This window comes from Zonotrichia albicollis, chromosome 3 (assembly GCF_047830755.1).
Source record: "Zonotrichia albicollis isolate bZonAlb1 chromosome 3, bZonAlb1.hap1, whole genome shotgun sequence".
In the NCBI taxonomy this organism is placed as follows: Eukaryota; Metazoa; Chordata; class Aves; order Passeriformes; family Passerellidae; genus Zonotrichia; species Zonotrichia albicollis.
Window position 1 is genome coordinate 107,567,801 of NC_133821.1, and position 15,384 is coordinate 107,583,184.

The following is a 15,384-nucleotide window of genomic DNA, read 5'->3' on the forward strand; positions in this document are numbered from 1 at the left end:
TCTTATTAACTTTAGAAAAATAATCTAAAGCATAAAAGGAATTCAGTTTATTTTATAGCTAGAAAGCATTATCTCTCAACATCCTTTATGCAACAGGTAATGAGTGAGCTACGGCATTTTCAGTAACATGGATTAATTCCTGAGGTCACAGCACGTGAACAGGTTGTGATTATAGTAAGCAGACTTGCATCTGGAGAACAAGTCAGTTTGTTATTTCAAAATGTCAGAGGTCAAGTGTAAATCCTCCTGCAAAATTAACTGTTGAATGCTATAGATTTCTTCTCAATTTGGGGGTATGGTGTGTATGGGTTTGTGATTTATTTCAAAAACAAGATTCAGCAAACCATATGCACACATATGTATGAATATATATGTGTAATTCTATAGTTTTAGAGCTAACAAATTTGTAACTTTTCACTAGAATGTAACTTTTCACTAGAAAGCTAAATACGTATGCTATCCTTTCTTTCTGATACAAGACTTGTAATTCAGAAATGCAGACATGTTTTATTTAGTTCTGGTAAGAAATACTGGTAAGTGAAACTTTTAATCTTGTTTCCAACAAAATTGCTTGCACAATATAAAGTTCAAAATTCTTCGCATCAAAAATGTTCCCAATTTCAAAACCTCTACAGAAAATCCACTACAAAAAAAGCACTGAAACTATCTAACAAAAAAAGGAATTGATGCAAGTTCAATTTGCATTAGCATTTTCAACTTTTGTTCCACTTGTAAGTTGAGCTCTGTGAGATTTGATTCTGTTTCTTACTTCTCTGTCTGTTCTTTCCAAGAACAATGCTGTCACAAATTTCCTGCTAGAAGTAAACACAATTTGCTCACCTGACTTCTTCCTGACCCAAAACTATGGCAAACTTATTTCCTCCGTTTCAGATTTTTTTCTTGTATACTCTTTGTTGTATACTCTTGTTACCACAAAGGTTCCACACATTGTTCTTCGAGGAAGACGGTTTGTACAACAGACTTTTACGAATATCAGCAACACCACATCACTAAATACCAACTGCTTTTGCTATAAATAAAAGTATAAATATTTAATTATGTTCCTACTTCAACAGTTAACTTATTTTTCTACACACAATACTTAATGACACGTATCCAACAAATTAATGTGTTCAAAAGGTGCTTAGCAAAATGCTAGAGAAGGCCAAAATCATCAGATGTGTAGCAAACATAAAATCACGTGTCTTGCCAAGGAGAAAACACATGGCACACTAATATTAACAGAATGTAAGGACATACTTTACTGCTTTGCCTAGCTGTGGCAGAAAAACAGAGAACTAGTATTTTTTCAGAAGCATTGTACAATTGTAACAAGCTCAAAGGGACCAAAAATGTGACTTTTGAGTGGATTTCACCAATCTCTCATTCCTGTTTTAAAGCAGCAGGATTGTGACTTCTAGAACCATAGAATACAATCATCCAAGTTCGAAGAGATCTTTAAAGATCACCAAGTCCAAATGGCAACCCAGCACTACCACTGTAACCACTGAACTGTACCACCAGGATATAGGAACTTATAAAAGTTTTGAAGATTGTAAAATAAACGAACTTTTCATTAACAAAAAAGAAAAATGACACCTTCCATGCTTGTTCATTAGGAGGAATACTGAATGCAAAATTAAATAATTAATAATTCAAGAAACTCTGAGCTATGCTCTTAGTTAACCAAAATAAATTTATGTTCTGGTACTTGACACAGTAGTACATTTAGGCTACGGGTTTTCTGAGCAACAGCCTGTCAGAGGTAACTGACGTACAACAACAGGCTGTCAAAACAAACATCCATCAGGGACAAAGGCTGGTCAACACACAGGTGCTACTCATCTTTCCTGCCATGAAAACAAAGCACTAGTGAGACTGTATTTTTCCATACAGAGAAAAAGGGGAAGGAGAAAACCCACACAATAAAACTGCAACTCTTCCCCCCTGGCTAACAAGAGAGTATATTCTGCCAAGACTGTCCTATAGTGTGTAGGGACTGGGAGATGAAAAAGAACAAAAAAGACTTCAAGACCGAAAACACAAAGTACAAGATGAAACAGTTACCAAGCAAGGATGAGTAACATTAGTCTTCATCACAATAACAACTTCAAACACTGAAACAAGGTCAACAGTAACAAGAACCCTTGACTGTTGATTCTCACACTGAGGTCCATCTTTGGTACTGAGTTAACTTTCAAATTTATTCGGGACAGCAACCAGTCCCAGAGAGACACAGGCACCAGTACTCTCAGCATTGCATTAATAAACATTTGGGTACCTGCCTCCTAGGCTGGTGCAGCCAACCAGGCTCTCTTCAAGGAAAAAACAGCACAAGAGTCAGAGCTCATGAAGGGCTCCCCTACCTTTACCTGCAGTTGTTCAAAACCTTGCCACTCAAAGTAATCTGCCTCATTCCTCTGCCAGGATTTGCTTTCCTGTGCACCTCCCCAGGCAGACAGATGGCTGCGGCATTCATATCCCATTCTAATCACTTCCAGCAAGAGAGCACCAAAATGCCAGATTGTAACCTGGTGAGAATGAGATACTGATAGAAACATCCTGTCAAAGAGTGCTCATCATATCTCAAAACCACAACCAAGTCCAGTAGAACTTGTCAGCGTCTTTCTCAGCAGATAACTGACTAGCAAAGCCAACAAGGAATGCTGGAGTGAGCAACGGATCTTAGTTTTCACATCTCCCCCTGCTTAGGAACTGAATTCACTAATTCTATATTTGTGAGAAAAAAGCACCAGAGACAGTCGTGGAACTGAGCTTTGAACCCCATGGGCTGCCAAGGGAAATGCTAAAACCACAATACTGCAGTGTCAGGTAACAGCGTCACATCATTACTGGGGCTTCAGAAGAGATGCAAGGGCTTAGCTCTTCTGAAATCTGAACAGAGCCCAATGTGTTATTTTTGAGGTTTTACTTAGCTCAAAACAAAAGTAAATTCTATCGCAATGGAATCAAATTGAATCAACAACTGTGTTGGTTTGTCTGGCACATTTTCAAAATCACAGTTTTGAAGAAAGAATTTGGTTGCTGTGTGCACTTTACTATTACTGATTACTATTCATGCCAAACCTTATACAGTCCAGTCAAATTTACCATAATTTGAATTGAAGGTAACAAATCAGTTTTACTAATAAAGGGCTAATTTAAGTCCAAAACCAGTATTTTCACATATCAGTCAACTCTCAACAGTAGTGTAGGATTGTATTTCACACAAGGGATATTTAAAACACTCCAAAGAATGAGTTCAAATTTGTATTCTCTGACTTTTATCAATTGCCAAAGGAAAGCTTAAGAATTTACTTATGCCACTTACAGAGGGAAGAAGAAAACATTTGGCCCACCCAAGGAAAACTCAGACTAAGATTTACAGCTGTGGTCTGACACACCAAATGCAGGTACTCAGACTGTCACTACTGGTACAGTCATATGGAAGAAACAGAACAAGATCACAACTCTGTCCTTCACTCATTTAAAGTACTTGCAAAGATACAGCCAGAGCCCAGATTATTGTCCACTTCCTACAAAACAATTCAGTTCTAATGGGCAATGAATTGTTGAACAGAATAATAAAAACTATGCTGCAGTACCTAATTTGTTCCTCCACAAATCCAGAATTCTTTCATTGTAAAAATGCCATAATGTTCCAGCAAACCAGAGATTTATTGAACTGGGTTTGGGCTCTACTATTTGTCCCTCAGAAAGGGCCAAGCAATTTTATCTTCACAGTCAAACTGCTAAGGTGGAGTTATTTAATGGATGAAAATGTAATGCCTTCCCTTCCAGAGTAATACAGATTCTGCAGCATCTGCTACTTGCTATCAGGCAAGCAAACCAAAAGGTGGAGCGTGTGGAATTTACCTCAGGCTTTGCCTATTTATAAGACATTAAGAAAGTTGAAAGAACTACTTAAAAAAAAAAAATCAAAACCCAGTAAAACAAAATAGGCATTTATGTCCACTCTACTTGATAAAATGTAAGATCTCAAACAGTAGCTTATTTATGTTTCAGTCAGCAAAATTCTCTGCAACCAGGAGAAAGGGGAAGTGGGTTTAAACACATCAGCACAAATATCTCCTTGGGTATAGTATCAACATGATTGTAAATCCCCCAATTACAATTTTGAAAAATCTGTTGCACTACGCAACTTCTCTTCCAAGCAGTATAATTGCAATGCATAATTATCAAATAAAGCTTTCAAATTGGTTCTGTTGGAATTTTTGCTTGAAATAATACAAGAAACGAACATTACTTCCACTAGAGCGCTTACTGAACATGCAAATCCAGCCGAGCGCGCCCGGAGGTTAACTGAGCGCTGCCGCGATGCCAGGGTGGGCAGCGGGGTGAGGAGCATCCGCGGGAGGCAGGGCCCCGCCGCCCAGCCCTGCCCTGCTCCGCTCCGAGGGGCACGGGCTGTTCCCGCTCGCACCGGGAGGCGGGAGCCGCCAGTGCCGCCCTCCGCGCACCAGGAAATAGCTGGGAGTAATTCCTAACGCTCGGCCAGCAACTTTCCACACCGCACGCAGAAACCGACATTTAAAATAAATAAATAAATAAGTAAAAAAATTAACGCCCCCTCGGCTCTGTTTCAAACCCTGTGAGGGTCCCGTATGTCTCAGGAAAGGAAGGAGGGGGAAAGCACCATTGCCTCCAGCAGGTCCTAGTACCACGGCCGGCCCTCGGACACTTCGCGGCGGGGACGAGCGGGACATTATTTCTGACCTATTTTCGGCGCCGCCTCGGAGCGATAAACAATCAACAGCGGCGGCCAAACGGTGCCTGGGCAGAAACTTCTCCGGCCACGAGCCGCTCCCGGGGACCGCGAGCGACCCCCGACCAGGGGCTCGGAAAGAGTCCCCAGCCCGCGGCGGCGGCGGCCGAGACCTCGCCCCACCTCGCCGCCCAGCCGGTGGGGCTGCGGAAAGGCTCCCCGAGTTTTCCTGCCGGGGAGCGGGGGGTCAGACCGACACAAACAAGTCCCCCGCCCGCCATGCCCGCGGCCCCGGAGACAGGCCGGCCACGGAGGGTTGCCCGCCTGCCCCAGCCCTCCGGGAGGGGACGGACACGGTCCCGCCGCTCTGCCCGACCACCCTGCACCCCCTCGCCGTTCCCCGGCACCGACCTGGGACACAAAGGAGCGGCCGCAGCTGCCCGCCGATCGCCCGTGCTCCCCGCGGAGTCCAGGCCGCGGCAGCACCGGGATGGCGTAGCGCAGGCATCCGACGCCAGCGCTTGCTGCTCCCGCGACGGCCCGTGCCGCCGGCGCCCGCTCTGCGCTGGGCGGGGAGGAAGGGGGGGCGCTGGGAGCCGGCCGAGCGCCGCTTCCTGCTGCCCGGCGCCGAGGGGCGGCGGGTGCCGGAGCCGCCGCTGGGAGGGCTGCGCTGGAGGCTAAGCAGAGGCCGGTGGTAGCGGCCGCATCCTCGGCTCCCGTGCCGGGATTTCCGCGCCGCCTCGCTCCGGCTCCGAGGAGTCTCCCGTGCGGCTCCCGCGGCGGCCGCTGCTGGCAGCGGGAGCCCCCGCCGTCCCCGCGATGCGCCTGGCTGGCGCTCGTGCTCCCCCTGCCGCCGGGCCGCGGCTCGGGCCCCTCCCGCGGCTCCGCGGGGCCGGTTGGGGAGGCCCCCAAGGGCCGGGAGAGCTCCGGGGCGGGAGGGACGCGACCCACGCAGGGCTCAGCCCTCGCTGCTTTCCCCCCGCGGCCCGCGCCCCGGAGAGCCCTTCGTGGCGCACGCCGTGACGGGGGAGGCCTGCCCTCTGCCGCCGGCGCTGCCTTCCCCGTGCCCGCTCTCCCGGCCTGGGCACGGAGCAGAGAGCGGCCCGCGGGGAAAGCGCTCCTCGGGTGGTGGGGGCAGCGGCGGGCCGGGCCGGGCTGTGGGGCACCTGCCAGCCGGTGCAGGACTGGAGCTAATGAGCCTTTATTGAGAAAAAGTTCTCGTTCTGAAGTAAGACTTTTTATCAGTACGTGCTACCAAAATAGAAGTAAATCGGCTGTAAACGGCAGTAATAAAACTGGTAGTCTTTAACGTTGAGGAGGAGGGATGCTGGGTACTACTGTCTCATTAACGAGTGCGACGTGTAGCTTGAAAATTAGTTTGTTCAGAGACCTATTGCAAACAGAATGGTTGTTTGTCTGAAGAAAAATCCTATTCTTCTTCCACTTCTATCTGCCTGCTTTTATTTGAAAAAAAAAAAATCTTGGATGTAAAGAAAATTTGTATAAAAATTAGTTTTTCAGACTTCCGGTGTGTGCTTCTTTCTCAACACCTCACCCTGTTGCTGTTTTGCAGAGAGAGGAATTGGAATGCAGACAATTTGCTTTTAATTAAAGGGGTATTCCAGTCCAGTCAGGTGGCAGCAATGTTAAATTTTATGTTAGTGTTTGCATAGAATTCTTTCAATATTTTTGTCACCAATTGATTTAGCATGCAGACATACAAACAGAAAATTGACTGTGAAGGCAAGGAGCCAGATTGATGCTGGGTTGGGACAAATTACATAGGGATGAGAAGCTGATTGCCATGAAGTACCAAAATCAGCTTTGTGAGACATCCTTGTGAGTTCTCAGCACCTTTTATTTCTGTTAAATGTGATTGAGATTGTACTGCTGGCAGAAATTTACTGCAGGCTGAACCCATGGCTATTTGGAAATTTAATTTTTGTGGAAGAGATTTCAGTTCATGGGAGATTAATGATTTAAATGGAACTTGCATCTGTTTTATCAGGAGCATGTGAATGTCTCAAGGCTTTTAAAAAAGGCAGGTTTGAAATTATCAGTGGCTGCCATTTTTTGGTTTTGTCCTTGGTTGTTTTGGGATAGGCTTTAGTAACTGCTTTGTGGTTCCACAGAGTCAGTTCCAACAACCAAAAAAATACTGGAGTAGTTGTGCATGGCTGACACAAGCTCTCACCAGGCCTAAACACGCCTCAGACCTGCCTCAGAAATTCAGCAGCTGTGTACTAAAAGATGCTCAGCACCAGATAATGCCTGTGGATCTCAAAAGCCAGATTTTATTGAAGATGTTCTGATTGCTGAATAGGCCAGAAGCTGGCTTGGCAGTTTGGATAGGCTTTTATATACCTGCACAGATAAATTCTTATCTGGCTCGTAATTTTTTTGTTATTTTATCTCTCCTTAACCTTGGCTGGACTTCTGATATTAGGAGAATATATCTTGCAGGCTTCTTTCCCGTTAGGTGGAGGAAGCATTTCTTGGTAACTGTATTGTCCACCAATATGAGCAGAAAACTGGCAGCTTGCTCCTATAAATGGCAGAACTGCCATTAGAGAAATCTAATTTCATCCTTCACAAAAATTCACTTGTATCCAAGATGTATCATCAATCAGCCCAGCTGCCAACCTTGTCCTCTTTGGCGTGTGGCAGTGAGTACTGGGGACACGGTCCACCGACATCCCACACATATCCCATGTTCTTTCTGCTGCCTTCCTGTTTGTCCCTGTAAAGAGGGATGATCTGACAGCCCTGAATGAAGACAACCTTGGGCAACAGCAGCTCACTCATCCAAAGCTGTCTTTGTTTTCAGCAGATTTTTAAAGTTTGAGTGCTGTACATAAGAACTGCCACAAAAAGGGTATCCTGTCAAGCCTGGATGCACTGATGAGCATTGCTTATTAGAGATACCATTGCTTATTAGAGATATAATGAATTTATGGATTATTCTCACTAATAACTAACATAGGGAAGCCCGGAAATAATTGTTTGCTTAGGTATGATGTAGGAGACTAGAAAACACTTCTTCAATTTGAGTTCTGATGAAGCTGCCTTTTTCATATGAAATGATTATAAATCCTTAGTTCATATGGCTGGGCTGAGCGTTTTTTCTAGTCCAGGATTTTGTTCAAAAATAAGTTATTGATTTATGGATGTCTCTGTCAGGTTCAATACAGCACTAATACTGGTTTGTATCCTCTGGCTAGCATCAAATTTGTGCTCAGAAACAAAAGCTGTGGAGCCACCAGCAGCTGAACTGAGAAGCAGGACTGGGAACCCAGATGCAAAGCCATATGAAATCAACTGCACAGCTTCCAGTTTCAGAGCCAGCCTCCCCATGATAACCTGGGGCTCTTCCTGCACTGCTCCTGTGTGTGGTATAGACAGGCACACTGTGGAAATGATGTGGTAAAGGGCTAGTGAAGCCAAGTGGAACCACCAGTCTGGGAACAATCTGTGAGGCTCAGTCCTGATTCCTGGAAAAAAAAACCCACAATAGATACTCTGGGAAGAAAGCTTGGTGCACAAGTGTGTATCAGGAGGCCATTCAAGAAGAGTGTGCAGTAAATAGACAGTTTTTCTGAGAAGTTTATATAGGTGGACAAATAGAAAGCTTGAATCTCAGAAAAATTGCCAGAGGAGAAACCAGAGGTGTAGAGTAGAACCTTAAAGATTGCCAGATTTGGAGTGAACATTGTATCACAGGGATGGTTCATGTATTACTGTGTCTAGGATTTAAAACTGGGTAAGTATGAGTGGAGGAATGATTCCTGTCAGAGAAGCAGCTGTTGATTGTGCTTGTTAGCTGTCAAAATATGGAAAAATGCTGAATGAACGTTCAACTGATTGCTCAATAAAAACACAATTCTAGACAACTGCCAGATTTGGCTATGTGCCCTAAATAAATATCCAGATATAGGATACACAGCACTAAGCACGTTCATTTTCAGATAACAGATTTGTGTGAAACTTCCTCTGCAATGGCTTTAATCATAAGAAAACATAGAAACTAATTACATTTCCAGACTATTTTGATAACTGTGTGTTGAAAACAGTGAATGAAAAGATGCTTCTGTGTACTGCAAGGGATTGCAAAGTTCTAATTAGAATATATAATTACAAAATCATAATTAAGCTGGTATGTTACTAAAATAGAAAGCATTTTACTTACAATTTTTTTTGCTTTAAATAATATGGTCAAAACAATCTAAAGTAGCTTTTAAACTTTATTACTTAATAAAGAAATGCAATACTTATTCACAGAAGATTAGTTAAAAGCTACTTTTCCTCATATGACAAATAGTGGTAATTTTTTGGTTGTTTGGGAATTTCAAAGCAAATGGGGGGAAAATAACAAATTGTGTATGGAGAATAAATAAGAGGTATAAAAATACAGCAATAGAAATTAAAAGGTTAGCTTCCTCTTGTCTGCAGAGGCTCTCTAAAGGCTGCTCAAGATTGGGAACTCTGTGCTATAGCCACCTTCAGTTTGCATGTATGAGGTTGATGCAAAAATAAGGAACTGGCTTTTTTGACAGCATGCTAAGAGTGAGATAAGGAAACCTTCACCATTGCTGTTGTCAGTGATTTCAGACACAGCCACAGGAGTTTCGGTTTAGATGCCCTGACTTTAAATAAGGGACCTCTAAAGTGGCTGGGGACAGGATTAAATGAACGGGTACAGGTTAGGTGTTGGAACTGTGCAAGTAAAGATGGAAACAGAATTAATGCAAGGAGATCAATTGATCGGTTGTGAAGTTGTAGTTGTACAGGTGATGATCCAAAGGTGGAAGCACATTCAAAAGGAAAAAGGGAAGCAGAGAACCCACTAGAAGACTACAATGCAGGCTTGCATTAAAAAACAGGATTTAAAATACAGCATGTTAATTACCCTTCTAAAAAAAAAAAAAAAAAAAGAAGAAACAAAGATATGGAAGAAATATAGTCCATAGGATGTTAGAACAAAGCACCAATAGTCAGTTAGAAATGCTGAGAAAGACAGATTCTGCAGAGAAAACTGCATTTGGTTTTGCTTTTCTTTATATAAGAAAGAACTGCAAGCATCAAGGGCACAGCATATGTGCTTTCATTTGATATTAGTGTTCATCAAATGAAAGGCAGAAGGGAACGAGAATGAGGGAAGAAAATCTAAAAAGAATATTTCTGAGCCCTTTGGCTAGGATTTAAGAAAGTAATCTACTTGAAGATTTGTCTAAAAACTCTAATGCCAAGAGAAGTTACTGGAAATAAATTTGCATTTACTGTCATTGCTCTTTAGCAAGTTCCCATGTATCAAACCTAAATATCTCAATGCAGTAATACTTAATAATCATGTCAACATCTAACAATTTCAGTTCTCACCCTTTCTGGGAAGGCAGCAATAGAAAGTAATTACACCTTCCCCAGTGCTGCAGCAATACTGTTTGAGCAATTCTCCCAGGCAGTGAAGAGATGGAAAGTGTCCTGTTTGCCGGGTACTGGGTGGACTCTTCTGTGGAGTCTCTGAAAACTGTTTTCTCCAAGTTGTTCCCTTGCCCTGTCATGGGAGGGCTGGGACGTTGTGTCTCTGGTCACAGCTGCACTCACACTGAAATTGCACCCTCCTCTCACTGATGCCCAGGGTTGCTCCTGCTAACACCCAGCAGTGGTCTGGTCTCGTGTCAAGGGATTTCTGCCTTGGGGCCTTCTGCCCTGGCTGTTGGAAGGATATTCCATAGCCCAGCAGATCAGACCTTAATGCTAAGTATTTTCTTATACTGAAATCACATTTTGCTTTATCCTAGGTTGTACTTAACATAAACAGTTCTCTTATGCTGTGCACTGAGTAGCGTAGATCATAGAATCATAGAATTGTCAAGGTTAGAAAAAGCCTCTAAAATCATCAAGTCCATCTGTTAACTCAGGACTGCCATGTTCACTACTAAACCATGTCTCCAAGTGCCACATCTACACATCTTTTGAACACTTCCAGGGATGGTGGCTTCATGACTTCTCAGGGCAACCTGCTTCCCTGAATACCACCATACACTGATGTTTCCACCAGAAATGTCTGTTTAGCATGTTGAGCTTCACAAGTTTAGGGTTACCAGCTCTTCCCATAAGGTAACTTCACTTGGTAGCTGGTTTCTGAATTAATTCTAATATTCTGCAGAATTGATATGGAGGAAAACACAGTACTTGAAGTATAATCTAGTGCCAGGTGGAGCAAGACCACTGCATGTACTGATGGGTCAGTCTGAATATTCAAGTCAAATGCCCCACAAATTTTTAATTTGTGTTTTGGCAATATGAAATGATATTTCTGCAAATAATTTTATATGCAATATCAGCTACAATTGATCTTTTGGAGTATTTTCTCTCTTGTGTTATTTGGCTGCATTTTTCTGAGGTCAGGGGCAGTTTATTTTATTGAGTTTCTTTGGAGCTATGCTTTCTTTCTGCTGTTTTTTTTTGGCACGATTTGGACATAATTTCTAAGATTAATTAATGTATTGTTTGATTTTGCTTCTGAAAAACAAATGAAATTTTTTGAGACCAAACCCAAAAACAACAGGTAAAATATTCAACTAAATGCTTTCCCCCCACTTTCTATGTTGCTATTTATCATTGTCTTTTGTGTAAAGTGTCTTTCCCAACCTTGTGTTTGATTATGTGGTATAAGATTTACCATTCTTTTTAAAATGAGAGTGTATCCTTCTGAGAACTGGGAAGCACAGCAATGCAATAAATCCATATGGATTTATTCTACAGCATGTGACTGATGGTTCAAATGATCACTCAGCTCTCATAATAAGCTTGAAAAGAGGAGAGAGAGAGACAGAGAAGTGTGGTGTGACAAGATGGAAGGAAAGACAAGAATAACCTCTTGGGATTCAACCCTGTTTTGCTCACTCCTTTGCTCTTTTGTGTTTGTCAAGGACATAAACAGTCATGTATGCCCCGAGGCCAGAGCTTAAAGAGCGTGAGTCCTCTACTGGTTTGCTATAGGACTGCCACGAGAGATCCCCACCACTGTGATTGCAATCACATTTAAAAAAAAAACAAAACAAAAAACGCAAAAATATCCCCCCAAAAAACCAAACAAAATCTAAGAAGAATGGAGAAAAAGAAGACTTTGTTGAGATTTGAAGGTGAATTAAAGCACAATTCTTGTTTATTTACTCGATTTCCTGAAAATGCACATTTGTTAGCAGAAATGTTTTAAAAGCTTTGTGTACATCTTTAGTGTCAGTCAACAATGAAATTTCTAAGCACGGAAGTACAAAAGAATGTAGTGTAGATAATGTCAAATCTATGATATTTTTGCTTTTGAATATATTAGTAAGAGGTTAGTAGTAATACAAACAACTGTGTGTTATTTTTTATTTGAACTGTTGTATTTAATATTTAGTTAGAATATGAAAATCACTAAGAGTGGTCTTTTATTGATGGTCTTTTAATTGATCTTTCCAAATCTTCTGTTAAGTTTACAACCTGAACTGTTAAAAAAATGCATCCTTGCTAAATTTAAATGGTATTACACAATTTCAGTATTGTCAGATCGTTTGTTTAAATATACCACAGCTGTACATATATTTTGGATTAAAAAATAGCATCTTGAAATAGAAAAAGTTGATTAGATAGGAACTTCTGAAATGCTGAGATTTTAAGATCCTAATGATCATAATAATTTGAAAGGTATGAAAATGGAAAAATATACAGGTGAAATGCCATTCTGAAACAGCAGAGTCCAAAGAGACATCTTGTTTTTCTAATATCAGGCAAACATTTGTACAGAGTCAGTGGAAATAAAGGGTTTTTGCAATAAAATACTGTGGGTTTCCAAGTTAATATATGAGAAATAATATTCTGAAGGTTATGGCCCTTGCATAGCATTAAATGCCATTCCAAGGTGAAAAGAAAGTTGCATCTGAGGGCAAATACTTTCATTATTACTGCGGTCAGTCTGCTTTCAAATTTCACTAACCATCAAAGCCATCTCGTCTCCACTGAATCTGAAAGTGTTTTAGATTTTGATTGCCCTGGAGAAAAGTGAGATGATGTGTCTAGGTCAGGCCACTTTGTATCTCCAACAGAAGAACATTTATTTGTTTTTCTCTTCAGCCACCTCACATATGAGCTGGTTCAGGTATCTGCCAAAGTGGAAAGATGTAATACTCTGTTTATGAAGAAGGATGAGTGAAAGCATCACAAATTCTACTCACAACCAAGAGTCATACAAATACTGCCACTTACAGGAAAAAAAAGTGTTTTTCACATTATTGTTCAGTTTTATGCTACTGTATTACTTCAGCCAGTTCTGGCACAAAATAAATTTTGCAGCTCACTAATAAAATGAAAGAAAAATCCTCGTCATCTACCATGTCTGCTATAAAATATTTTTTTCTTATTATTTTATTATAAGTCACACATTGTCTGGGATTTGAAATGCTGCATTGCTGCTCTTAGACTTATAAAATAGGCTGGAAAACAGGAGAGCCAGGAGCTGAGACAGTTACAAAGCCAGTGAAACTCATCCATTAATTCAGGTTTTTTTAACTGCCAGATCTTTTGGAGTATTGAAGTGTTGCTATGGAAAAAAACAGTACATTTATTTAGGTAAACAAAAGAGTTCCAGTGAAGATAATGGCTTTTACTACTCTCTGGTCAAGACAGTAAGAGTAATTGGTTTTCTCTTTGTGGTTGCCTGTACATTGGGGCTAATCTTTATAGCTTCACCATAACAGGTGGAGATGAAATGGGCAATTGTGGATGCCAGCCTGCTCAGGGAGAGAGAAACAGCAATCATTTCTCACAGTGGCTTGAGAATTTTAGGGAGTTGTAGGTATGTGATAGCTTGTTAGTATAAACAATCTGCAGGTGGTGTTTTTCCACTCTGTTTTCCTGTTCTTCTCAAGGACAGTGTGTGAGAAAGATGTTTTTCATTAACTAGCCAATCAAATAGAATGTATCGTAGCAGTCTATATAAACCAAAAAATCCTTTGCATGAAAGCTTCTTTTTCTCCTCTTGCAATTGGGCCTCTCATTTGTTCTTGTGTCATTCTTGGCTCAAGGGTGACACACAATAACTTGGCTCTTCCCATCCCACTCCCTGTCCAGAGCAACAGAGGCAGAAGCAGGTGTCTGTCTTTACAGCTGGTACAAATCCAAAGCAAGCTGTCATTAACACCTCAGAGAATAGTCTGCTTTAACGGAGCTTTTCCTGAATGTCTGCAAAGACACTTTACCATTGTGTACACAAATCAAACACTGAAGGAGCTTATCCTGCCACTACTAAATCAAATTAACTGTTGTTAAAGTCAGATCAAAATGATGTTTTACACAAGTTGTTGTATATCCATCCTGTGCGCCGGTGTAGGGAGCCAGGACTAATACCATGCAACTACTGAGCTGCAAAATGGCCCTGAGATACGACTTTGGACAACAGCAAGAAAGAAAATGTTTTATTCTTCAAAACACAACACTGCATTGTCCAGTATTCAATCTACACACTGAGGAGCTTATCATGGTGTTGAGATAGCTAGACATGAGTGCAAGAGTTGGATAAAGGGGATGCAAAGTATGACAGAATCAAAGGTACAGTGGTACTACTTGCTGCTCTGTGGTGCAGAGAGCTGTGAGCTAGTACTGATGGGACTAATGCACTGTGCTCTGAGTCCACATGAATGTGTCACCTGCTGCCAATAGATCTGCCTTTGGAAACCCCATAGAGCCTTGGCAATGGGGCTTGGGCCACAGGCTGTACTGCACTGTGAGCAAGAGCCTCACGTAACGATGGGTACGTGCTCAAAACTGGCCTGTGTGCAAAGGCACATCAGTTCCCTTCAGTGCCAGTTCCCTTCATGCAACCCCCCATATTGGCTGAGCGGGCCATTCTTAGTTCAAATTACCTTTTCCTCACTTTGGACAAGAAAGGATGAAACTGAGTTTGAGAGAGAAGAGGAAAGTGATCATTTGTCTGGGGTATGATTGGTTTGCCTGTATTTCTTTTGCACAAAGAATGTGAAATTTCTGGGTGGGTTTTGTCATACAATTCCTTACTTCTGCAGCAGTGTTCAGAGGATATTTTTCTCATGCTACAGGCCAATTCTGCTCAGCCTTTATTCCTTGCTCATGCTATTATTCTGCTTGTAGTGATGGGAAAACCTTTCAGCATAGCAGCAGACAGTGGTTGAATGCAATATATTACAAGAGGTGGGAACATTTTGCTCGCACTTGTGGATGGCTTCCTCTTCAGGAAGATCTTTTCTCCATGCTTATGTCTGAACATCACAGTATTTATGAATTTTTAGCCTATTTAAAAGGATTTAAAGCACTGCTCTTCCTGCTGGGACCCTGTCCTTACATTCATATATATTTTTGAAGGATAATGTACACACAATTAATAATCAACTTTCCAGGTTCTTTCCTGTGGAAAACAATTCAATTCCAGAATTTTACTATATGCAGAAGTTGACTGTCTCAGAGATTCAGCTAGCACAATGGATTCCTTTTTTAGATAAGTCATTACTTCTCAGTTATGGCTGTGTACTGCAAGCAGGGAATTACATTATACTTTACAAAACCCTATTTTGCCCTATCAGGTTCATGTACAACAAGATTTATTCCTTGAATGCTAGAGATATTCTTTTAAGAATAAGGTC

The 15,384-nt window shown here is 41.7% G+C and overlaps 1 protein-coding gene across 3 annotated transcripts in view; it reads right to left on the reverse strand.

The window, feature by feature from the left end:
• FAM135A (family with sequence similarity 135 member A) overlaps positions 1 to 5,199 on the reverse strand; it is a 78,749-nt gene extending 73,550 nt beyond the window's left edge. For all 3 annotated transcript variants that reach the window (XR_012579767.1, XM_005483931.4, XM_014264956.3), the window contains exon 1: positions 5,138 to 5,199. The gene's annotated coding sequence lies outside the window, so the exon portion shown is untranslated. The remainder of the gene's footprint in view (positions 1 to 5,137) is intronic.
• Positions 5,200 to 15,384: the final 10,185 nt, after the last annotated feature.